Consider the following 25398-nt stretch of genomic DNA (forward strand, 5'->3'; position numbering starts at 1 on the left):
CAGGCAGCTGGAACGATCAGGCGAGGATCCCCCATGGAGACATCGCAGAGCAACGAGGTGCCTGCTGCGTGGAATTGCACATCGGCCAGTTGGAGGCTAGAGGTGTCGGCGCGATACGACTGCGTTTCAGGGTCGGATGCTTGGTCGGTGGCCATGAGGGCATAATCGATGCCCAACTGGACTGCCCGTACGGGCACGCGAGAAAGGCAATCGGCTACCAAATTGTCCTTGCCAGCTACATGCTGGATGTCTGTCGTGAATTCCGAAATGTAAGTTAGCTGTCTCTGCTGTCGGGCCGACCACGGTTCGGCGGTCTTGGCCATTGCAAAAGTCAGTGATTTGTGATCTACAAACGCGGTGAAGGGACGTCCCTCCAACAGGAAACGAAAATGGCGAATGGCCAGGAACAGTGCCAGCAACTCACGGTCGAAAGTACTATATTTGCGTTCATTGCGCCGGAGTTGGCGGCTGAAGAACGCCAGTGGCTGCCACGACCCATTGACCCACTGTGCTTGCACGGCGCCTATGGCATAGTCGGAAGCATCCGTGGTGAGGGCATTGGTGGCTCCTGGCAGAGGGTGTGCCAACATAGTTGCATTGGCTAGAGCGGTTTTTGTGTTGTCGAAAGCGTCATCCATTGCTGCCGTCCAGGTTATTGCATCCTTTCCCATCTTGCCTTTGAGGGCCTCGTAGAGGGGCTGAATGAGTTGTGCTGCCTTCGGCACAAAGCGGTGATAGAAGTTCACCATGCCCAGGAATTCTTGGAGGGCTTTGGTGGACTGTGGCTTCGGGAATGCCGAAATTGCTTCGACCTTTGACTGCAGTGGGATTGCACCCTCCTGGGTAATGCGGTGGCCCAAGAAGTCAATCTGATGTAGGCCGAACTGGCATTTGGCCGGGTTGATTATGAGGCCATGCTGGCTGAGGCGCCGAAAAAGGGTGCGGAGATGGTCAACGGTGGAGCTGGCTATCAGGATATCGTCCAGATAGACAAATAAAAACTGAAGATCCCGCAGGACCGAGTCCATGAGTCGTTGAAAGGCCTGCGCGGCGTTCTTGAGCCCAAAAGGCATTCTGAGGAACTCGAACAGTCCAAAGGGAGTAATAACCGCAGTTTTTTGGATGTCCTGCTGGTGTACGGGGACCTGATGGTAGCCCCGGACGAGGTCGACCTTGGAGAAGATTGAGTTTCCCGCCAAATGGGCGGAAAAGTCTTGAATGTGCGGGATCGGGTACCGATCGGGCGTCGTTGCATCATTCAGTCGACGGTAGTCCCCACATGGCCGCCATCCGCCGCCGGGCTTTGGAACGATAGGTAGGGGTGAGGACCAGGGACTATTCGACCGGCGAATAATCCCCAGCCACTCCATCGTGGCAAACTCGGTTTTCACTACCGCCGACCTTGTGCGTACACTGGGGAGCCGGTCGTAGTAATGTGGACACCATGCTTAGCTGCCAAGGCGGAGAAAGTGGGCTTGGTCAGATCCGGGAATTCACTTAGTAGGCGGGTGAATTCGTCCGGCAAGGGTAACGCGCAGGAGACAGTATGGGCCGGTGCGGAACTGCGGAAGCACGGAATGGAATGGAAGGTAGCCGCGTTGACCAGTCGACGGTTTCGGACATCTACCAAGAGGCTGTTGGCGCATAAGATATCCGCGCCGAGGATGGCTTATGAAACTTTGGCTGTGATAAATTCCCACTGAAACCGTTGTCCGCCGAAGCACACCCGGATCTGCCATTTGCCAAAGGTACGAATGGCCCCGCCATTATCTGCCTCGAGGGCGGGACAGTGCCTCCCAGACTGGATGTCAAGTGCTGAGGCGGGAAGGATGCTGCACTGCGCCCCGGTGTCGCATAAAAAGCGCCGGCCCGAAAGGGAATCGGTAATGTAGAGGAGCTTCCCGGAATTCCCAATCGCCATCGCGGCCGCGGCCCGTACCTTAAACTCGATCCTCCTTTTCTGGGGCTGCTGCCGGGGTTGCTGTTTTTTTTTTTAGGCGCGAAACTGCAAGGAGGGCAGCAGCTTCTGGCTTTCGCGCCGAAACGGGCGTGGTAAAAACACAAGCCGGGGGATGGAGGCGTCGGGGCAGCGTCCGCGGAGGAGGGTTGTCTCGTGGCGGAGCAGTATTGCTGCGTGACCGCATAAACCGTGTCTGCTTCTGCAGCCAGTGCTGCGCAATCCGCGGTGTCCGATCTAGCGAGAGCGGCTTGAACCTGTTCGGGGAGTTGACTCAGGAATAACTCCCGAAAAAGGAAGCATTGGGGTTCGGAGCCCAATGTGTGAGCATCTGGCTCATTAACTCAGATGGCTTGGAATCGCCCAGGCCGGGCACAGCGAGCAGCCGGCGGGCCCGCTCTGCCTTCGTGAGTCCGAAGACCTGTATTAACCGCGCTTTAAAAGCATCATACTTGCTGGCTTCTGGGGGGTTTTTGAGCAGGCTGATGATCCATGTGGCCGTGGAGCTGTCGAGTGCGGAGACCACGTGGAGGTAGCGGGTCTGATCCGTGGCGATGTTACGGAGTTCGAATTGTGCTTCTGCTTGGACGAACCAGGAGGCAGCATGTTGTTCCCAAAACTGTGGGAGTTTCAAAGCCACGGCGTGTGCTTCCATGTTTCGTTACGCTTCTTTCGTGAAAATTGTCCACGAAAATTCGGGGTCACCATTGTAGGAACGGCTAGATTCCTAACTAAAGGACTGAGATCGAGTCAGTCTATTAAACAAACGGTGTTTTAATACTAATAAACAGAGTTTAACACTAAAACAATGGAAAGCTGGATAACAGGTCTGTATTGGTTGCTAGCTCCACGAGGATTGACTAGAGCCCCTCCCTGGTCGGACGTCATGACGTCATCACGTTTTCCTGCTGCTGGAGGATCACGTGATCAACGTGATGACATCATCGCGTTGGGTCTCAGTCTTAAAGGGACCGCACTATGTACATGCGATAATATGAACAGAGATACAGATTCATTCTGTAGCTAACAATTAGTTAAAGATAATTATGTACATAAGATCAGAGTCCCCTTGGTGGCCCTGCCACATTGGAATATTTAGTTCCCAACCGTGGCCATTTTGTAACTACATCTCCATTATGACTGTTAGATCAAACCTGTTAATTTCTAACTGCGCTATTAATTCATCTATTTTGTCGCAAATGCTTCGCGCATTCAGATATAGTGCTTTAGCTTTGACTCATTTCTCTTTTTCCCTGATGTCACCTTAGTCACTGATGCCTTATTACCTTTGTTACTCTCTCTGTCCCTTCCTGGCCCACTCTGCTTATTTTTACCGAAAACTCTACTCTGCTCTAGAGCCTTGACATTTCTCTTGCTGTTTTTAAATTTACTGTTTCCTGAATCCTCCCCCACCTCCTTCATTAGTCTACTGCCCTAGTTATTCAGTTCGCCAGGACACTGGTCCCAGCCCGGTTTAAGTGGAGCCCGTCCCAACGGAACAGCTCCCTCTTTCCCCAGTACTGGTGCCAGTGCCCTAGGAACCAAAACCCCTTCCTCCCACACCACTCTTTGAGCCACGCATTTAAACCCCTAATCTGTTTGTCCCTATGCCAATTTGCACGTGGCTCAGGTAACAAACCAGAGATTATTACCTTTGAGGTTCTGCTTTTTAATTTGGGTCCTAGCTCCTCAAACACCTTCAGCAGAACCTCATTCCTAGTTCTACCTATGTCGTTGGTTACTATGTGGACCACGACAACTGGATCCTCCCCCTCCCACTCCAAGTTCTTCTCCAGCCGCGAGAACATGCCTTTAACGCTGGCACTGGGCAGGCAACACAACCTTCGGAACTCACGGTTGCAGCTGCAGAGAAAAGTATCTATCCCCCTGACTGTACTGTCCTCTACCACAACTACATTCCCTTTCACTCCTCCTCCACCATGGTGCCATGGTCAGCTTGCTCATCCATCCTGCAGGCTTTTCCTTCATCCACACAGGCAGCAAGAACCTCATACCTGTTGGACAAGGGCAAAGACTGAGGCTCCTCCAGCACTGCCCCTGGGGTCCCCTTACCTGCCTGAGTTGCAGTCACACCCTCCTGTCCCTGACCACTAACCAGACCTGTACCACTACCTAACCTTAGGGGTGCGACTGCCTCCTGGATCAAAGTGTCCAGGTAACTCTCCCCATCCCTGATGCCCTGCAATGTCTGTGCCTCAGGCTCCAGCTCAAAAACTCTGAGCTGAAGTTCCTGAAGATGCAGGCACTCGCTGCAAACGTAGTTGTCTGGGATCACAATGCTCTCCCCAAACTCCCACATGCTGCAGTTGTGGCACACCACCTGCACTGCCATCCCTATATGACCTTGTTTTATTTAATTACATTTGTAAGTAGGTAACTTAGTTTACAGTGTAGTTTCTTGACTACTTACTTGATCTGGATTAAGTTAAGGGTACTGAAATTAAATATCTACCTGTAACACAAAGCACTACAAGTAGTGTAGGCAAAAAGCAACAACTCCTTCCCCGTCTTCTCCAAATTCCCAACTAAAACACCCTGTTCAAGTCCACTCCATTTAATCCCACTCTGTGCAGTGTGATTCTGTAAATCTACAACATAATTATAGACCTACCAATTAAGGGAGAGATTTATAATATTGTATAATGTTAATACGGGCTACTGTCGTTAACTCCATTTTACGAGTGTACTCTTGAGGTTTCTTTTTATTTGGAGACTGACAGGATGGATGCTGAAAGCAGAGGGAAGCATTTCCCATTAATGTTACAGATTTTTCTGTAACTCATTAATACAAACGATTCTCTAAACTTTTTTCTTGAATTCCTATAGGCTTTAAGCAAGCTAGGTCTGCTAATCTGCTCCTTGTAACTCTTAATATCTCCTCCTTTGGTTCGGTGTCATATTTTGTTTGGTAACGCTCCTGTGAAGCGCCTTGGGACGTTTTATACGATAATGCAAGTTGTTGTTGTAGTGGCCTAACTGAAAGCTGGTGAGTCATCCGGTGAATCGTAGACATAAGAAAAAACTAGCCGAAGGGTTGAAAGTTGAGGAGAGAAGAGGTAATCCAAGCACTGGCAGATGTTGTCAAGTGTTTAAAAGCCTGTAGATTGTCGGAAGAAGTTAAGACTATAAGATGAGGAATTCAGCAAGTGTGAGGTTGTGGGATAGAATGAGTTAGGGTAGCAGAAGTAAGATTTCAACACGGTGATGAGCATGGGCAGGTAGGGGGCTGTATTTGGAACTTGGGTGTTTAAGAGGAACAGGAATCATAATAGCTTCATTAAAATAGAAAGAAGAAGGTTGTAATTGGAAAGATACAGGCATGAGGCTGAGAGAATGATCAGATGGCAAGCTCCTTCTTGTATCCTGTCGAGGTGAGAGATGGTCTCCTAAAAGCACTTCCATGTTTTGAATGACAATACAACAATGGAATGCCCAATTTATTCCACTCACGAGGCCAGTCTGATGAATGTACAGTATACGCGTTTTCAATTTCATGTTTAGAAGAAAACTCTTCGCAATGATGCAGGGGCATATCGCATGAAATGGAGGACAGAAATTGTTTTTATTTTTTTTGTTGTTTGTAGATTTTTACATAGAAGCAGAGTTCCAAACTTCTCATGCCCCCACTTGAAGATGCTTTGTGGCCGTATGATGAACTTTGTAAGTAGGGTCTGGACAAACCCCAGAAGGACGATGTATTGTTGAAGTCCGTGTTGGCAGGACTGCATGAAGCTTTCTTTGCAGTCGATGCATTCCCGGGGCTGATCTACACTGGATGGGGCGGCATCTGAACTTTGTGAGTTTATGGCGTCTTCTTGTTCAGAAGATGTAGGATGTTCAATGAAGATTGTTAGTTACTTACAGACTGAGGCCAATCTCAGTGATTAAATGGGTCATGGCACTGTATTTGGTCTGCTGAGCAGAACATAACCCCTTTGGACAGGAGCCCAGCTAATTAATTTCTTTTGTCCTTTCCCACTTTTTTATTTAAACAATTGGTATTGAGGTGAGGAACGGCATAGAATCCTACGGCATAGAAGGAGGCCATTCAGCCCATCGTGCCGACTCTTTGATAGAGCAATCCCATTAGTCCCACTCTCTTGCTCTTTCCCCAATAGTCCTGCAATTTTTTTTCTTTTCAAGTGTTTATCCAATTCACTTTTGAAATGTACTGTTGAATCTGCTTCCACCGCCCTTTCAGGAGGTGCGTTCCAGATCACAACAAATCGCTGCATAAAAAATTCTCCTCACCTCCTCATCCTGGCATTTGCCATAATGCTCATTCTTGGCTCTTTTCTTGTCAGCAGACACCTGAAGGGCCATTAAATGTGAACGCACCTACTTCATACATGATATCCATTATCAGTTTACCACTATCCATACAGAGGGACCGAGCCTTTGGTTCAGTGGTGGTATTCCCGTCTCTGGGTCAGAAAGTGCAGCGTTCCAACCCCACCCCATACAGTCCCGGTGAGTGGAGACCGGAGTTCCAGTTCTGAATCCCGGGTTAACATCCAGCGGGTTATTAGCGTCAGGTGGGTGTGGGTGGCCTCACTGCCCCCCCGCCCCGCGCATTGTATGGGTTGTGGGAGCTCATAAAATTCTCCCACTGTATAGGACTAACGCCCCTCCCTCTTTCAGGATAGCTTTCAAAGCGTGTTAAGTCCTCATCTCATTCTGACACTTTCACAGAAACTCAAGTTTTTTTTTGTCTGCCAACAGAGGTTCATTGATGACATCATGCTCTTCCGTTACCCCTTGGACTTGGCGTCCCGCCGCACGATCTGAACTCTGCACTGCTCTGGGCAGCTACTGGAGCCCGAGTACAGCATCTGTCAGTGTATGTGCAACCTAAGTCTGTCGGCGTAGGTGGCGCAGTGATGCTGTGCTCTAGTAATGACCTGAGGTACCAGTGGAGGCACCACCTATCCTGATGTGATTCAGAAAACCTCCAATGTGTAGAGGGTTCCGAGAAGGGGTTGGGGGGTGCGGGGGGTGGGTGTGTGTGGGGAAAAGAGACAAAGTATTGGCTATCTCTAGCACATCCTGCTGGCCAGGTAGAGGGTGACAGATAAAAGAAAAGGATGAAAGGAGGAAACACACCTGAATATCCCATAAATATTAACAAATATAGGAAACTCTCTTTTAACCGGAAATCTCTCTTAACCAGCAAAATTCAGGAGTAGGTTCAGGTAAGTTTTACTATATATTAGTGGCCGTGTAACCGGGGTTCCTGGATCTGTGGCCGTGTAACTGGGGTTCCTGCACCTGTGGCCGTGCAACAGGGACTCCTGGATCTGTGGCCGTGTAACCGGGACTCCTGCACAAGTGCCGTGTAACCGGGGCTCCTGCACCTGTGGCCGTGTACAGGGCTCTCGTGCCTTGGTAAGTATACCTCTCTGTAATCCGGACTTTTTGATCAACCGCCACCACACCGGTCTCGTTGGTGCCGGATAAGAAAGAGTTTCTTGTAGTGAAGTAGATTGCTGTTGAAGCTCGTTATTTTCCATTTTGGGATAAATTATTTGAACATTTTTATACGAAAGGAAATAAATATCAACTCTTAGAATCATGCAGCAGAGAAGGAGGCCATTTGGTCCATCATGCCTGTGCCAGCTCTTTGATAGAGCTATCCAATTAGTCCCACTCCCCCGCTCTTCCCCCATAGCTCTGCAAAATGTTTCCCTTTCAAGTATTTTTCCAATTTCCTTTTGAAAGTTACTATTGAATCCGCTTCCACCACCCTTTCAAGCAGTGCATTCCAGATCACAACAACTCGCTGTGTAATTGTTTTCTTCCTCACGTCACCTCTGATTCTTTTGCCAATTATTTTAAATCTGTGGCTACCAGCCCTTCTGCCACTGGAAAGTTTCTCCTTATTTATACTATCAAAACTGTTCATGATTTTGAACACCTCAATCAAATCTCTTCTTAACCTTCTCTGCTCTAAGGAGAACAACTCCAGCTTCTTTAGTCTATCCAAGTAACTGAAGTCCCTCATCCCTGGAATCATTCTTGTAAATCTCCTCTGCATCCTTGCTAAGACCATGACTTCCTTCCTAAAGTGTGACACCCAGAATTGAACACAATAGCTGAGGCCTAACCAGTGTTTTATAAAGGTTTAGCAGAACCTCTTTGCTTTTGTACTCTATTCCTCTATTTATAAAGCCAAAGATCCTGTATGCATTTTTAACAGCCTTCTCAACTTGTCCTGCTACCTTCAAAGACTTGTGTACATACACCCCCAGGTCTCTCTGTTCTTCCACCCCCTTTAAAATTGTACCATTTAGTTCATATCGCTTCTCCCCATTCTTCCTACCAAAATGAATCACTTCACACTCCTCTGCATTAAGTTTCATCTGCCATGTGCATTCCCATTTCACCAGTCAGTCGATGTCTTCCTGAAGTCTGTTACTATCCTCCTTGTTGTTCACTACATTTCCGAGTTTCATATCATCTGCAAACTTTGAAATTATGCCACCTATACCCAAGTCCAGGTCATTAATATATATCAAAAAGAGCAGTGGTCCCAACACCGACCCCTGGGGAACACTATTATATACTTCCCTCCAGTCTGAAAAACATCCGTTCACCGCTACTCTCTGCTTTCTGTCCATTAGCCAATTTCGTATCTATGCAGCCACTGCCCCTTAATCCCATGGGCTTCAATTTTGCTAACAATTCTATTATGGGGCACTTTATCAAACGCCTTTTGAAAGTCCATATACACAACATCAACCACACTACCCTCATCAACCCTCTCCGTTACTTCATCAAATAACTCAATCAAGTTAGTCAAACACAATTTGCTTTTAACACATCCATACTGACTTTAATTTATTAGCCCATATTTTTCCAAATGCCAGTTAATTTTGTCCCAAATTATTGTCTTTCAAAGTTTCCCCACCACCGACGTTAGGCTGACTGACCTGTAGTACTGGGTTTATCCCTCTCCCCTTTATTGAACATGGGTGTAACATTTGCAATACCCTAGTCCTCTTGCACCATCTCTGTATCTAAGGAGGATTGGAAGATTATGGTCAGAGCCTCTGCAATTTCCACCCTTACTGCTACATTGGCGGCATCCTCTTCTTTAGTGAAGACAGACGCAAAGTCATTTAGTACCTCAGCCATGCCCTCTGCCTCCACAAGAATAGCTACTTTTTGGCTTTTAATCAGTCCCACCCTTCTTTTGACTATTCTTTTACTATTTGAAGTAACTCTATGGGCAGGATTTTCATTGGGCCGTGGAGGCGGGATTGGAGGCGTGTGGGGGTTTAAAATCCTGAAATCGGGGGTCCCGACCCCATCCCACCCCCAACCTGCCTCCATGCCAGTTTCAAAGGAGGCGGGTACCCGACCCGCACTGGGACCCGCCTCCCCAAGGCAGGAAGGGGATTAGCACCAATTAACTGCCTGTTAACAGGTAGTTAACAGGCAGTTTTTAGCCTAATCCCTATTTTTAATGTTGAAGTGTGGGATTCCCGACGGCTCCAAACCACGCCAAGTTAGAAGAGGCAGACCGTCGGGATGAAGGGCTTGGAGGGGTCGAGATGTCCAGTGTTCAGGTGAGTGATGGGTGCATGAGTGCAGAGGTAAGTGTGTTTGGTGTGTGTAAAGTGTTTAAATAAGTTTTACATACCTTTACTTACCTTTACAGCCTTCCTTCCTTCAGGTCTCGGGAGTCCCTCATCTCACCGGCACAGAAAGCAGAATGGCTGCGAGCTGTCAAAAATTGTAGCATTCAGCTTTCTGTTCCGGGGAGATCTCTAAATCATCCTGACAGGAAGGAATTAACTTGGAGCACAGATTGTCAGTGTTTGACAGCTTCAAACAGCTGTCGAACGCTGACATTTCATCTGTCAACGGTCTTGACAGATGAAATATCAATCTGTGACGGGCTCAACAAAGTCAATCAAGTCAAAATCACGTGGGTTGGCTAGAACTCGATGGAGACGGGACTACAACCCCGAAAGTTGTAGTCCCGCCTCCTACATGCCTCCTCAATGAAAATCCAGCTCTATGTGTCTGACTCTTCATTATTGGCAACCATTTCACGGAGACTGTTTTAGTCCTTCATTTAAATACCAGAGATGAAGTTTGAAATAAAATTAGATTTGCTCGGATACCAGGGATTTCTAAACTTCAAATAAAAATGAAGCAGCACATTGATCAATATTACCAACACACCTATATGTGAGAGGGTTTGATTTAACGTCAGTTTTAATACAAGGATTGTGTCTCTCAGCAAAACTGGGCTAACACCTAAGACAAGGGAGTGAGAGTAAGGCTTGCATACTAGGAAGAGGTAGGGAGCCCAGCCAACCCCATACATCTTTCAATGGTAAGGTTTTCTTTTTCTTGGAGTACTCTCAGTTCTGAGCACTGCACCTCAAAGAATATATTGTCCTTGGAGGGGGTGCAGTGCCGATTCACCAAAATGATACCGGGGCTAAAATAGTTAAATTATGACGACAATTTGCATCGACTAGGCTTGTATTCCCTTGCGTATAAAAGATTAAGGGGTGATTTAATTGAGGTGTTCAAGATGATTAAAGGATTTGATAGGGTAGAGAAACAATTTCTTCTGGTGGGGGAGTCCAGAACAAGGGCGCCTCACCTTAAAATTAGAGCAAGGCCTTTCCGGGGTGATGTCAGGAAGCGCATCTTCACACAAAGGGTAGTGGAAATCTGGAAAACTCCTTTTCCCTCCCCCCCCCGCTCCCCGCCCCACCCCAAAAGCTGTGGATGCTGGGGGTCAATTGGAGCTTTCAAGTCTGAGATTGATAGGTTTTGTTGGGTAAGAGTATTAAGGGTTGTGGAACCAAGGCGGGTAGATGGAGTTAAGATACAGATCAGCCATGATCTAATTGAATGGCGGAACAGGCTCGAGGAGCTGAATGGCCTCCTCCTGTTCCTATGTTCTTTACCAATGTGCTCCCGTCTCTCCTGAAGATGGTAGTTTTTGCTCGTTGAGGGTATCAGTGGTCTCCAGTACGTCCCTTAATTGTCCATTTGTATGCCTGAAAAAAAAATGTCAGCAGGCTGTTCAGCCATTGCAGTTGAGTCCAGACTTCTCCTCATCCGGCGTTTATATACATGTTCTTACTTTACAACAGAGTCACTGGAGTCGAGAGAGCGATAACTGGATTTTATTCCTTCTCCCTGGCCCAGGAACACTGCTAGTCCCCTACCTCTCTCCTGCCTGAGATTAGCTAACTCAGCACAGACTAGGAATCTAACCTGGGTCCTTCCTGGTGTGTGTGGTACAGTGTACAGTGCACTGGACTGGTTTCAACGCCTGAGGGGGTCGGAGAGGAATTTTCCAGAGTTTGTTTTCTCTTATTTGCCCTGAGTATTTTTCTCTTTTTTTTGCCTCTCCCTGGAAATTACATGGGTGCAAGGAGGGAAGGGAAATGGAGAAGTGTTTAGTTATGATGCTCCAGCCATCATGAATGTAGGGCAGACTTGATGGACCAGCTGGTCTTTCCTGCCCATCGTTTTTGTGTGTTCGTATGTTCTGCCCCCACTGTGCAGTCTCAATGTTACAATATCTAGTTTCACTCTCTGGGCTCGATGACCATCACATTAATAAGTTTATTTCCACCTCCATAGCATCACCTGACTCCACCCCTGCTTCAGCTCATCTGCTGCTGAAACCCTCATCCATGCCTTTGCGACCTCTAGACTTGACTATTCCAACACATTCCTGTCTGGCCTCCCATATTCTACCCTGCATAAACTTAAGGTCATCCAAAACTTGGCTGCTCATGTCCTAACGCGCACCAAGTCCTATTCACCCATCACCTCTGTGCTCGCTGACCTACATTGGCTCCCGGTTAAGCAATGCCTCAATTAATTTTTTTTAAATTCTTATCCTTGTTTTCAAATCCCTCCATGGTCTCGCCCCTCCCTATCTCTAACTTCCTCCAACCCTACAATCTCTGCGCTCCTCTATTTCTGCCCTCTTGAGCATCCCTGATTTTAATCGCTCAACCATTGGTGGCCGTGCCTTCAGCTGCCAAGGCCCTAAGCTCAGGAATTCCCTCCATAAACCTTTCCACCTCGCCGCCTCTCTACCTCTTTCCTCCTTTAAGACGCTCCTTAAAACCTACATCTTTGACCAAGCTTTTGGTCATCTGCCCTAATTTCTCCTTATGTGGCTCGGTGTCAAATTTTATTTTATAACACTCCTGTGAAGCGCATTTGGGATGTTTTACGATGTTAAAGGCGCTGTTTCAATACAATTGTTTTTAAAAATATATATATTTTATATAGGTATATGTATGCAAAATATAGATTTAAAAATAGAAATTCCTATGAATTGAGGTATGACACAAGCATGTCATAATTGTTGGAGAATCTGAACAATTATTCTTTTCATGGACTCAGCGTCTTTCTCCACAGTTGTCATGGATGATGAAGATGGCAGGTGTTTGCTGGATGTTATTTGGTAAGTTTGTCTCATTATTAAAGACGTTTTATCAAAAGGATAAACTCAAGTCTCTGTTTATATCAGTGTTTTTAAGATTTTTTTGTCAGGTGATTTAACTAAATAGTTAGAAGTGCATTTCAAACTTTGTAATTCCAGCCCCAGTCCACGGGGTCTGGCAATTGTAAAATATCAGCTTCAATGCAATTAATTAATTAAGTGGAATTAATTGGCAGCTGGGAATTGGAAATGAAGTCTAAAATTCAGTGCTGGGCAGCAAATGAATGGATGCAGTTAAAGCAGCAACTATAATATAGGAACATAGGACATTGGAACAGGAGGAGGCCATTCAGCCCCTCGAGCCTATTCCTCCATTGAATTAGATCATGACTGATCTGTACCTTAATTCCATTTACCCACCCTTGCTCCGTATCCTTACCTAATAAAAATCTATCCATCTCCGCTTTGAAATTTTCAATTGTCCCCCAGCATCCACAGCCTTTTGAGAGAGAGAGAGTTCCAGATTCCCACTGTCCTTTGTGTGGGAAAGTGCTTCCTGCCATCACTCCTGAATGGCCTGGCTCTGATTTTAAGATTGTGCCCCCTTGTTCTGGACGCCCCCACGACAGGAAGTAGTTTCTCTGTATCTACCCTATCGAAACCTTTTATCATTTTAAATACCTCGATCAGAACACCCGTCAACCTTCGAAACTCAAGGGAATACAGGCCAAGTTTATGCAACCAAACCTCTTCTCATAATTTAATCCTTTAGGCCCCGGTATCTTTCTGGTGAATCTGCACTGCACCCCTCCAATGTCCTCTCGAGGAACAGCACCTCATCTTTCGATTAGGCACTCTACAGCCCTCTGGACTCAACATAGAGTTCAACAATTTCAGATCATAACCTCGGCCCCTATCATATATATACATTTTCTTTTTTTTTATCCACAATTTTTGTTTGGCCTTTTTTCTTCTTCCCTCCCACATGGCAGCTGTCCTTCATTCAGCTAGCTCAATTCACACCCCGTCTAGAGCCATCCTTTATTCCTTAACCTGTCCTATTACCACCTCCCTTCGCCTTGAATATCTCTTAATGTCTCTCAATGTCTCTTAATCTCGCCTGCTTCCTATCCTATCACTGACCTTCCTTTTTGTTCTTTCATCCCCTCCCCCCAAACCTGCTTTCCATTTCCTAATTTTTTCCAGTTCTGACAAAACGTCATAGAAACATAGAAGATAGGAGCAAGAGTAGCCCATTCGGCCGCTCGAGCCTACTCCGCCATTCAATGAGATCATGGCTGATCATCCAAACTCAGTACCCTGTCCCGGCCTTCTCCCCATATCCCTTGATTCCTTTAGCCTTAAGAAATATATCTAACTCCTTCTTGAATATATTTAATGAATTGGCCTCAACTGCCTTCTGTGCCTCTAGGTGAAGAAATTCCTCCTCATCTCTGTCCTAAATGGCTTACCCCTTATCCTTAGACTGTGACCTCTGGTTCTGGACTCCCCCGCTATGGGGAACATCCTTCCTGCGTCTAGTTTGTCTAGTTCTGTTAGAATTTTATAAGTTTCAATGAGATCCCCTCTCATTCTTCTAAACTCCAGCGAGTATAAGCTCAATCGACCCAATCTCTCCTCATACGTCATTCCTGCCATCCCAGGTATCAGTCTGGTGAATCTTCACTGCACTCCCTCCATGGCAAGAAAATCCTTCCTCAGATAAGGCGACCAAAACTGCACACAATACTCACCACGGCCCTGTACAACTGCAGCAAGATATCCTTGTTCCTGTACTCGAATCCTCTCGCTACGAAGGCCAACATACAATTTGCCTTCTTAACCGCCTGCTGCCACCTGCATGCTTACCTTCAGTGACTGGTGCACAAGGACACCCAGGTCTTGTTGCACTTCCCCTTCTTCCAATCTATTGCTGTTCAGATAATAATCTGCCTTCATGTTTTTGCCACCAAAGTGGATAACCTCACATCTCGGCATCCTCCTCACAGCAGACACGCCCACCCAGCTGTGTGTCGTCTGCAAATTTGGAGATATTACATCTAGTTCCCTCATCTAAATCATTAACATATTTTGTGAATAGCTGGGGTCCTCGGACCGATCCCTGCGGCACCCCACTAGTCACTGCCTGCCACTCGGAAAAAGACCAGTTTATTCCAACTCTTTGCTTTCTGTCTGCCAACCAGTTCTCTCTCCAAGTCAGTACCTTGGCCCCAATCCCATGTGCTTAACTTTACACGCTAATCTCTTATGCGGGACCTTATCGAAAGCCTTCTGAAAGTCCAAATACATCACATCCACTGGTTCTCCCTTATCTATTCTACCAGTTGTGGTAAACCACGTTCACTATCGTATCACTGTTAGTAGTTAGCACTGTTCACCACTGTTCGTTATAACTGTATCACTGACCACTATTGTATCACGGTACGAGGTCGCCTCTTGCCACACTGCTATACCTGGGATGACCACTGCCGACTCCGCCTTGGCTCCACCCACCAGGCCAGGTATAAAGGTGAGCGACTGGCTGGTATTCCTCCTGCTTGGATCGGATCACCCACGAGAGTGGGCTCTGTTATTTAGTCAATAAAAACCTTTAGTCACCTTCGTAACTCTTCGCCTTTTATTGGAGGAATTGATAGGTATATCAATTTTATTGACTAAATTTAATGATGTCCGACAACGAGTCACAACCGGCGGAGGAGCCACCAGCGCAGCTCCCAGGAGCACAGCCACACCAGCCAGCTTGGCTGCGAGCCCTCAGACCGCCGTACCTGGACCTGAACCCACGAGCAGCAAACTCAGCCGCAGACTTTAAACACTGGCTGGTCTGCTTCGAATCATACCTGAGAGAATCCAGCGTCCCTCAGGCATCCAAACTAAGTGTCCTGCAGGCACAACTGAGCCCGAGAGTATACACTCTCATCGAGGACATGACTACCTACGAGACCGCCATCAACCTGCTGAAACAGAAGTACCGGACCCCGGTAAACTACATGTACGCTAGGCACCTCCTAAGATCACGGCCGCAACAGCCAGGAGAATCAGTAGCCGAATTCTCACAGGCGCTATATGCACTCGCCAGGAACTGTGAGTTTAAATCGGTGTCGGCAGCCGAAAATACTGAAGATAATATCCGCGACGCATTCCTGAAAGGCCTACGGTCCGAGTACTCACGGCAAAGACTGCTGGAAGCTAAAGACCTCAGCATGGAAAAAGCTGAAGCCCTCGCTATCTCCCTGGAAGTGGCCCACCAAGATCAGGAAGCATTCACCAGGTACTGCTCGCGACCCTGGGACTCGGGCCCGACCCCTACCACAGCACCCTTCCCAGCGCCGCCCCCGGGACCTACCTCTGCGTCGGCGTCCCGGACCCGACCGGCCCCGCCACCCCCGGCACCGGCCCCGACATCGGGCATCCGCGATCGGGCCGCCGGCTGTTTTTTTTGTGGCCAGGAGAAGCACCCGAGGTCGCGCTGCCCAGCCAAGAACTCCATATGTAAAACCTGCCTGAAGAAAGGCCACTTCTCCAAGGCCTGCAGGAGCGGATCCTCAGAGGCCAGCAGTGCCGCATGCGAACTATGGGGGCGGCCATCTTCGTTTAGGGCAACTGAGGCCAGCATCCCCACACATGAGTCATGGGGGCGGCCATCTTTGTTTAGGGCAACTGAGGCCAGCATCCCCACACATGAGTCATGGGGGCGGCCATCTTTGTTTAGGGCAACTGAGGCCAGCATCCCCACACATGAGTCATGGGGGCGGCCATCTTTGATTAAGGCAACCGACCCCAATAGTGCCTCATGGGGCCCTACCTCGTGGGAGACGCCATTTTACTCACCACGCCCGACCGCCTCGCCCGCAGATGACAACGACTCGCTCAGCTACACACTAGCTTCCGTCACCCTGGACCAAGCCCGCCCGCACCATCTGTCCAAGTCAATGATGGACATCAAAGTGAACGGCCACGCCACGACCTGCCTGTTCGACAGCGGAAGCACGGAGAGCTTCATCCACCCAGACACGGTGAGCCACTACTCCCTCTCTGTCCTACCAACGCGCAGCCGAATCTCGATGGCATCGAGGTCCCACGCCACGGACATCAGCGGCTACTGTGTCGTGACCCTGTCGGTTAAGGGCACGGAGTATAAAAACTTTAAACTCCTCGTCCTCCCCCATCTCTGCGCTGCCGTCCTACTAGGGCTGGACTTCCAATCCCACCTCCAAAGCGTAACCCTAGCATACGGTGGACCCCTCCCCCCACTCACAGTCAACAACCAGCAAATGTTAAACCGCCCACCGCGTAACACCTGCAGCCTCTCCACCCTCAAGGTCCCGCCACCCTCTCTGTTTGCTAACCTTACCCCTGACTGCAAACCCGTCGCTACCAAAAGCAGGCGGTATAGCGCCGGGGACAGAGCCTTCATTAGCTCTGAGGTGCGGCGCCTCCTGAAAGAGGGCATTATCGAGGGGAGCAGCAGCCCCTGGCGTGCCCAGGTCGTAGTCGTAAAGACCGGCGATAAAAACCGCCTGGTCATCGACTACAGCCAGACCATAAACAGATATACCCAGCTGGACGCATACCCCCTCCCCCGCATATCTGACATGGTCAATCAGATTGCACAGTATAAAGTATTCTCGACCATCGACCTGAAGTCGGCCTACCACCAACTCCCTATCCACCCTGAGGACCGCCAGTATACCGCCTTCGAGGCGAATGGGCGCCTATACCACTTCCTTAGGGTCCCCTTCGGTGTCACTAATGGGGTCTCGGTCTTCCAAAGGGAGATGGACCAGATGGTTGACCGGAACGAACTGCAGGCTACATTCCCCTACCTAGATAACGTCACTATCTGCGGCCGCGACCGGCAGGAACATGACGCGAATCTGGAGAAATTCCTCCGTACGGCCCAACGGCTGAACCTCACCTACAATAAGGAGAAATGCGTGTTTAACACCACGCGCCTTGCCATCCTCGGCTGCGTAGTGGAGAACGGAATCATCGGCCCCGACCCAGAAAGAATGCGCCCCCTCATGGAGCTACCCCTCCCCCACTGCCCTAAAGCACTTAGGAGAACCCTGGGGCTTTTCGCCTACTATGCCCAATGGGTACCCAATTACGCGGACAAAGCCAGACCCCTCCTGAAAGCCACTTCCTTCCCCCTCACGGAGGAGGCGTGCGCGGCCTTCTCCCTCATTAAGGGAGACATAGCCAAGGCCACGATGCACGCAGTGGACGAGTCCATCCCCTTTCAGGTGGAGAGCGACGCATCCGACTTCGCCTTAGCCGCCACCCTAAACCAGGAGGGGAGGCCAGTGGCCTTCTTCTCAAGGACCCTACAGGGCCCCGAGATCCGACATTCGTCGGTCGAGAAAGAGGCCCAGGCGATCGTGGAGGCAGTACGGCGCTGGAGGCACTACCTGGCAGGCAAACGATTTACCCTCCTCACCGACCAGCGTTCGGTGGCTTTCATGTTTAATAACAAGCTGAAGGGCAAAATCAAGAATGACAAGATTTTGAGATGGAGAATCGAGCTCTCCACCTACGATTATGAGATCTTGTACCGGCCAGGCAAGCTGAACGAATCCCCTGATGCCCTTTCACGAATGACATGCGCCAGCGCGCATATCGATAGGCTTCAGACCCTCCACGACCAGCTCTGCCACCCCGGAGTCACCAGACTCTACCATTTCATTAAGGCCCGCAACCTGACCTACTCCATCGAGGAGGTCAGGACCATGACCAGGAACTGCCAGACCTGTGCGGAGTGCAAACCGCACTTCTATAGGCCGGACCGAGCAAGCCTGATCAAGGCCACCCGCCCCTTCGAGCGCCTGAGCATCGACTTTAAGGGGCCCCTCCCGTCCTCTGACCGTAATGTGTACTTCCTCAACATCGTTGATGAGTACTCCCGTTTCCCCTTTGCCTTCCCCTGCCCCGACATGACCAGTAGCACGGTCATTAAGTGCCTGAATGCCCTCTTCGCCTTGTTCGGGTTCCCGAACTATATACACAGCGACCGGGGCTCCTCCTTCATGAGCGAGGAACTCCGGCAATTCCTCCTAGAGAGAGGTATTGCAGCAAGCAGGACCACCAGCTACAACCCCAGAGGTAACGGTCAGGTGGAAAGAGAGAACGCGACGGTATGGAAGGCCGTCCTCTTAGCCTTAAAGTCTAAGGGCCTCCCAACCTCCCGCTGGCAAGAAGTCCTCCCGACAGCGCTGCACTCCATCCGGTCATTACTTTGCACGGCCACTAACACCACCCCCCATGAACGAATGTTCGTTTTCCCCAGGAAGTCGACTACGGGAACCACTCTACCAACCTGGCTGACCGCCCCGGGGCCGGTCTGGCTGCGGAAACACGTGAGGACCCATAAAACGGACCCCCTGGTCGAGAGGGTGAACCTCCTGCACGCCAACCCCCAGTACGCCTACGTGGCGTACCCAGACGGGCGGGAGGACACTGTCTCCCTACGAGACCTCGCACCCTCAGCCGATCCGGAAACACCGCCACCACCCCCCCCAACCTCAGTCCAGGTAGACGGCATGCCGGAACCCCACGAGCCCTCGCCGACCACGCAAACACCAGCATCAACACCGGATAAGGCACCAGCACCGGATAAGGCAACACCACCGCTGCGGCGATCGGAGAGGCTTACGAAGCCTCCGGACAGACTGACCTACCAGAATTGGTAGTACACTTCACCCCGCCGGACTTAATTCTAAACAAGGGGTGAATGTGGTAAACCACGTTCACTATCGTATCACTGTTAGTAGTTAGCACTGTTCACCACTGTTCGTTATAACTGTATCACTGACCACTATTGTATCACGGTACGAGGTCGCCTCTTGCCACACTGCTATACCTGGGATGACCACTGCCGACTCCGCCTTGGCTCCACCCACCAGGCCAGGTATAAAGGTGAGCGACTGGCTGGTATTCCTCCTGCTTGGATCGGATCACCCACGAGAGTGGGCTCTGTTATTTAGTCAATAAAAACCTTTAGTCACCTTCGTAACTCTTCGCCTTTTATTGGAGGAATTGATAGGTATATCACCAGTTACATCCTCAAACAATTCCAGTAGATTAGTCAGGCCGATTTACCTTTTGTAAATCCATGTTGACTTTGTCCGATCCTGTCACTGTTTTCCAAGTGCTCTGCAATTACATCTTTTATAATGGACTCTAGCATTTTCCCCACTACCGATGTCAGGCTTACCGGTCTGTAATTCCCCATTTTCTCTCTACCACCTTTTTTAAATAGTGGGGTAACATTAGCTACCCTCCAATCCATGGGAACTGTTCCAGAGTCTATCGAATTTTGGAAGATGACCAGCAATGCATCTACTATTTCTAGGGCCACTTCCTTAAATACCCTAGGATGTAGATTATCAGGCCCTGGGGATTTATTGGCCTTCAATCCTATCAATTTCCTTAACACCATTTCCCTACAAATACTGATTTCATTCAGTTCCTCCCTCTCATTAGACCCCATGTTCCCCGACATCTCTGGGAGGTTATTTGTGTCCTCCTTTGTGAAGACAGAACCAAAGTATGTATTTAATTGGTCTGCCATTTCTTTGTTCCCCATTATAAATTCCCCTGATTCTGACTGCAAGGGACCTACGCTTGACTTCACCAATCTTTTTCTCTTCACATATCTATAAAAGCTTTTACAGTCAGTTTTTATGTTCCCTGCAAGCTTACTCTCATACTCTATTTTCCCTTTCTTAATTAATCCCTTTGTCCTCCTTTGCTGAATCCTAAACTGCTCCCAATCCTCAGGTTTACTGCTTTTTCTGGCCAATTTATATGTCCTCTCCTTGGATCTTATGCTATCCCTAATTTCCCTTGTTAGCCACGGTTGAGTCACCTTTTTTGTTTTATTTTTATGCCAAACAGGGATGACTCTGTTTCTCTCTCCACCGATGCTGCCCTGGCCTGCTGAGATTTTCCAGCGTTTTCTGTTGTCTCCTTCCTGAGGTGCTGTGCCCCAAACTGAAGGCAGTACCCCAGATAGGGTCTGACCAAGACTGGAGAACTGAAGCATCACTTCCTCCACGTTGTATTCCAGCCCCCCTTGAGATAAAGACCAACATTCCATTAGCCTTTTTGATTACATTTGGTAGCTGTACTAACGGAAGATAGACATTGAATATTTCCGATGTATATGAATCAATATCACACAAATTGGGGCATCGATTAACTAACCTGAAGTCTGAAAAATAATTGATCAAAATTCTCCTGTGGTTTTTTCCCTCCCTAGCACATTTCATGATAGGGTTCTGTAAATAAAACCACAACATTTAAACTTCTCTTCTGTTCTATGCTCCAGTGATCCTCAAGCCCTGAATGACTTTCTGCATGGATCTGATAAGGTTAGTACATACCATCTTTGTTACTTTTGCTGAAGTATTCTCCATTAATAATAAACTTGGAGAGGGTGCAGATGGGATTTACTAGAATGGTACCAGGGATGAGGGACTTCAGTTATGTGGAGAAGCTGGGGTTGTTCTCCTTAGAGCAGAGAAGGTTAAGGGGAGATTTAATAGAGGGGTTCAAAATTATGAAGGGTTTTGATAGAGTAAATAAGGAGAAACTGTTTCCAGTGGCAGAAGGGTCGGTAACCAGAGGACACAGATTTAAGACAATTGGCAAAAGACCCAGAGGGGAGATGAGGAGAATTTTTACCCCGTGAGTTATTCTGATCTGGAATGCACTGCCTGTAAGGATGGTGGAAGCAGATTCAGTAGTAACGTTCAAAAGGAAATTGGATATATACTTGAAAAGGAAAATTTGCAGGGCTATGGGGAAAGAGCGGGCGTGTGAGACCAATTGGATAGCTCTTTGAAAGAGCCAGCACCGGCACGATGGGCTGATTGGCCTCCTGTGCTGTGTGATTCTATGATTTGCGTTTCTCTTTGAAGCCCAGTGCAGGAGATGCGAGTGGCTGTGGATCCTACAGTTGGTTAACTTAAGTTTTAGGCAGCCTGGTGACACAGCCAGTTAGGGGGCAAGATGCTAATGAAGCTGTCTGGGGAGATGTTTTTCGCCTAATGGGGAGGGGAAATCAGAAAAGGGAACATTGATTTGCTTCACTCATGGCCAATCTCACAGAGACATTGACAGGACATGGGAGCCAGTCACTAATCCTTTTTTGTGTTGGCCATGAGAATGAATGGGATAGGACCCAGGATTAAAGCAGCGGCAGCGGCGAGAGGATAAAGAGCGGCCTGAGAGCGGAGCTGAATTAAAGCAGCGGCAGCGGCGAGAGGATAGAGAGCGGACCTGAATTAAAGCAGCGGCAGCGGCGAGAGGATAAAGAGCGGCCGAGAGTGGAGCTGAATTAAAGCAGCGGCAGCACGAGCTCCAATTCAAAAACAACAAAGAGTGACGTCACAGGAGAGCAGGTAGGTGATTGGTTGGTGAGTATTATGGCTCTTTTTTGCTCTCTAAGTTAGGGAAGGGGGTTAAATTAAGAGCTGAGAAACTGTAACTTGCTAGTACTTTTAAAATTAATAACTTAAACTAAATAAAATAATCAAACAATAAACCTAAAATATCGATTAAAATCTTTCACTAATTAATTAATTAATGAAACTTGGTTTGAGATGGCAGGGCAGGTGGTGTGTCCTAACTGCAACATGTGGGAGTCTGTGGAGAGCATCACGATGCCGAGCAACCACACCTGCAGTAAGTGTCTGCAACTCGAGAAACTTCGGCTCAGAATTGTTGAGCTGGAGTACGAGCTGCAGACATAGCGATGCATCAGGGAGGTGGCGAGGTACCTGGACACTTTGTTCCAGGAGGCAGTCACACCCTTTAGGTTAAGTAGTACTTCAGAGTTTCAGTGGTCAGGGACAGGAGGGTGTGACTGCGAGTCAGGAAGGTATGGGGACCCAGGATGTAGTGGATGGAGGAGACTCAGCCCTGGACCTTGTCCAACAGGTACAAGGTACTTTCTACCTGTATGGATGAGGTAAAGGACTGCAGGGAGCATGGGCAAACTGACCGTGGCACTGTGGTACAGGGGGCCTTCCAAGTGGGGGGAGAAGGAAGGAATGTGGTAGTAGTAGGGGACAGTATAGTCAGGGGGATACTGTTCTCTGCAGCCGCGAAAGAGAGTCCCGAAGGCTGTGTTGCCAGCCCGGTGCCAGGGTTAAGGATATCTCCTCGCAGCTGGAGAAGAACTTGGAGTTGGAGGGGGAGGATCCAGTTGTCATGGTCCATGTAGGAACCAACGACATAGGTAGAACTAAGAATGAGGTTCTGCTGAGAGAGTTTGAGGAGCTAGGGTCTAAATTAATAAGCAGAACCACAAGGGTAATAATTTCTGGATTACTACCCGAGCCACGCACAAATTGGCATAGGGTCAAGCAGATCATCAGAGAGTTAAATGCGTTGCTCAAAGAGTGGTATGGGGAAAAAGGGGTTTCAATTCATGGGGCACTGGCACCAGTACTGGGGAAGGAGGGAGCTGTTCTGTCGGGACGGGCTCCACTTAAACCGGGCTGGGACCAGCGTCCTGGCGAATTGAATAACTAGGGCTGTAGATAGGGCTTTAAACTAAAAAAGTGGGGGGTGGGGTCAGGTGAGGGGAAATTTAGAAATCTAAAGAGAAAGGTCAAGGCAATAGAGCAGTGTTGTGATTTGGGTAAAAATAAGCAGAGTGACAGGAGGGGACAGAGAGTTTAATGGTAGCAGTGCAGCAGAGAATAAGGTCAAAGTAGGGAATAATGGTAAAAAAATTAAATTAAAGGCTCTTTATTTGAATGCGTGAAACATTCGTAATAAGATAGACAAACTGGTGGCACAAATAGAGATAAATGGGTTTGATCGAATAGCCATTACAGAGACATAGTTGCAAGGTGGCCAAGGTTGAGAACTAAATGTTCCAGGGTACTTGACGTTTCAAAAAGACAGGCGGAATGGAAAAGGAGGGGGAGTAGCCCTGATAATAAAGGATGACATAAGAACAGTAGCGAGAAAGGATCTCAGCTCGGAAGATCAGGAAGTAGAATCAGTATGGGTGGAGATAAGGAATAACAAGGGGCAGAAAACTCTGGTAGGAGTAGTATATAGGCCCCCTAACAGTAGTTATACCGTTGGACAGAATATTAATCAAGAAATTTTAGGAGCTTGCAACAAAGGTGATGCAATAATCTTGGGGGACTTTAATCTTCATATAGACTGGACAAATCAAATTGGCAAAGGTAGTCTGGAGGACGGGTTCATGGAATGCATTCGGGACAGTTTCCGAGAACAATGTCATGGCACCAATAAGGGAACAGGCTATATTAGATCTTGTATTGTGTAATGAGACAGGGTTAATTAGCAATCTCATAGTAAAGGATCCTCTGGGGCAGAGTGATCATAATATGATAGAATTTCACATTAATTTTGAGAGTGACTTGCCTAAGTCCAAAACTAGAGTCTTAAACTTAAATAAAGCCAATTACATAGGTATGAGGGGCGAGTTGGCTAAGGTAGACTGGAAAAATAGATTAAAAGGTATGGTGGTAGATAAGCAGTGGCTAGCATTTAAAGAAATATTTCATAATTCTCAACAAAAATACATTCCATTGAGAAACAAAAACTCCACAGGAAAAGTGATCCAACCGTGGCTAACTAAAGAAGCTAAGGATAGCATTACATTGAAAGAAGAAGCTTATAATGTTGCAAAGAATAATAATAAACCTGAGGATTGGGAGAGTTTCAGAAACCAGCAAAGGTTGACCAAAACATTGATTAAAAAGGGAAAAAATAGAATATAAGAGAAAACTAGCAAGAAATATAAAAGCAGATTGTAAAAGTATGTAAAAAGGAAAAGAGTAGCAAAAGTAAACGTTGGTCCCTTAGAGGCTGAGACAGGAGAAATTATTATGGGGAATAAGGAAATGGCAGAAAGATTAAACAAATATTTTGTATCTGTCTTCACAGTAGAAGACACAAAAAGCATACCAAAAATGGTAGGGAAACAAGGGTCTAATGAGGGTGAGGAACTTAACGTAATTAATATAAGTAGAGAAAAAGTACTAGAGAAACTAATGGGATTAAAAGCCGGCAAATCCCCTGGACCTGACGGCCTACACCCTAGGGTTCTAAAAGAGGTGGCTGAAGAGATAGTGGATGCATTAGTTTGGACCTTCCAAAATTCCCTAGATTCTGAAATGGTCCCAGCGGATTGGAAGATCGCAAATGTAACACAGCTATTCAAGAAAGGAGGGAAAGAAAAAAACAGGGAACTACAGGCCAGTTAGCCTGACTTCAGTCAGGAAAATGCTGGAATCCATTGTTAAGGAAGTGGTATCAAGTCACTTAGAAAATCATAACATGATTAGGCAGTCAACATGGTTTTATGAAAGGGAAATCATGTTTGACAAATTTATTTGAGTTTTTTGAGGATGTAACTAGCAGGGTAGATAAAGGGGAACCAGTGGATGTAGTATATTTGGATTTCCAAAAGGCATTCGATAAGGTGCCATATAAAAGGTTATTACACAAGATTAAGGCTCATGGGGTTGGGGGTAATATAGTAGCATAGATAGTGGATTGGTTAACTGACAGAAACAGAGAGTGGGGATAAACGGATCTTTTTCAGGTTGGCAGGCTGTACTGCAAGGATCAGTGTTGAGGCCTCTGTTATTTACAATCTATATTAATGACCTAGATGAAAGGATTGAGTAATGTATCCAAGTTTGCTCACGATATAAAGCTAGATGGGACAGTAAGCTGTGAGAAGACAAAGAGTCTGCAAAGGGATGTAGATAGACTAAATGAGTGGGCAGTAAGGTGGCATCCTTAATGTATAATGTAGGGAAATGTGAGGTCATTCACTTTGGTAGGAAGAATAGAAATACAGAATGTTTTTTAAATGGTGAGAAACTTTCAAATGTTGGTGTTCAGAGAGATTTGGGTGTCCTCATGCAAGAAACACAGAAAGCTAGCATGCAGGTACAGCAAGGAAGGCAAA

General features: G+C 47.7%; 1 long non-coding RNA gene across 1 annotated transcript in view; it reads left to right on the top strand.

Annotated features, from left to right (window-relative positions):
- LOC147109689 (uncharacterized) overlaps window positions 1-25398 on the top strand; it is a 50777-nt gene extending 25379 nt beyond the window's left edge. The window contains exons 2-5 of the long non-coding RNA XR_015080336.1: window positions 5563-5774; window positions 6701-6818; window positions 12386-12431; window positions 20761-25398. This is a non-coding gene — a long non-coding RNA (uncharacterized LOC147109689). The remainder of the gene's footprint in view (window positions 1-5562; window positions 5775-6700; window positions 6819-12385; window positions 12432-20760) is intronic.

Source organism: Somniosus microcephalus, chromosome 12 (genome assembly GCF_052327205.1).
Source record: "Somniosus microcephalus isolate GS21.2 chromosome 12, FLI_Smic_1.0, whole genome shotgun sequence".
Lineage (NCBI taxonomy): Eukaryota > Metazoa > Chordata > Chondrichthyes > Squaliformes > Somniosidae > Somniosus > Somniosus microcephalus.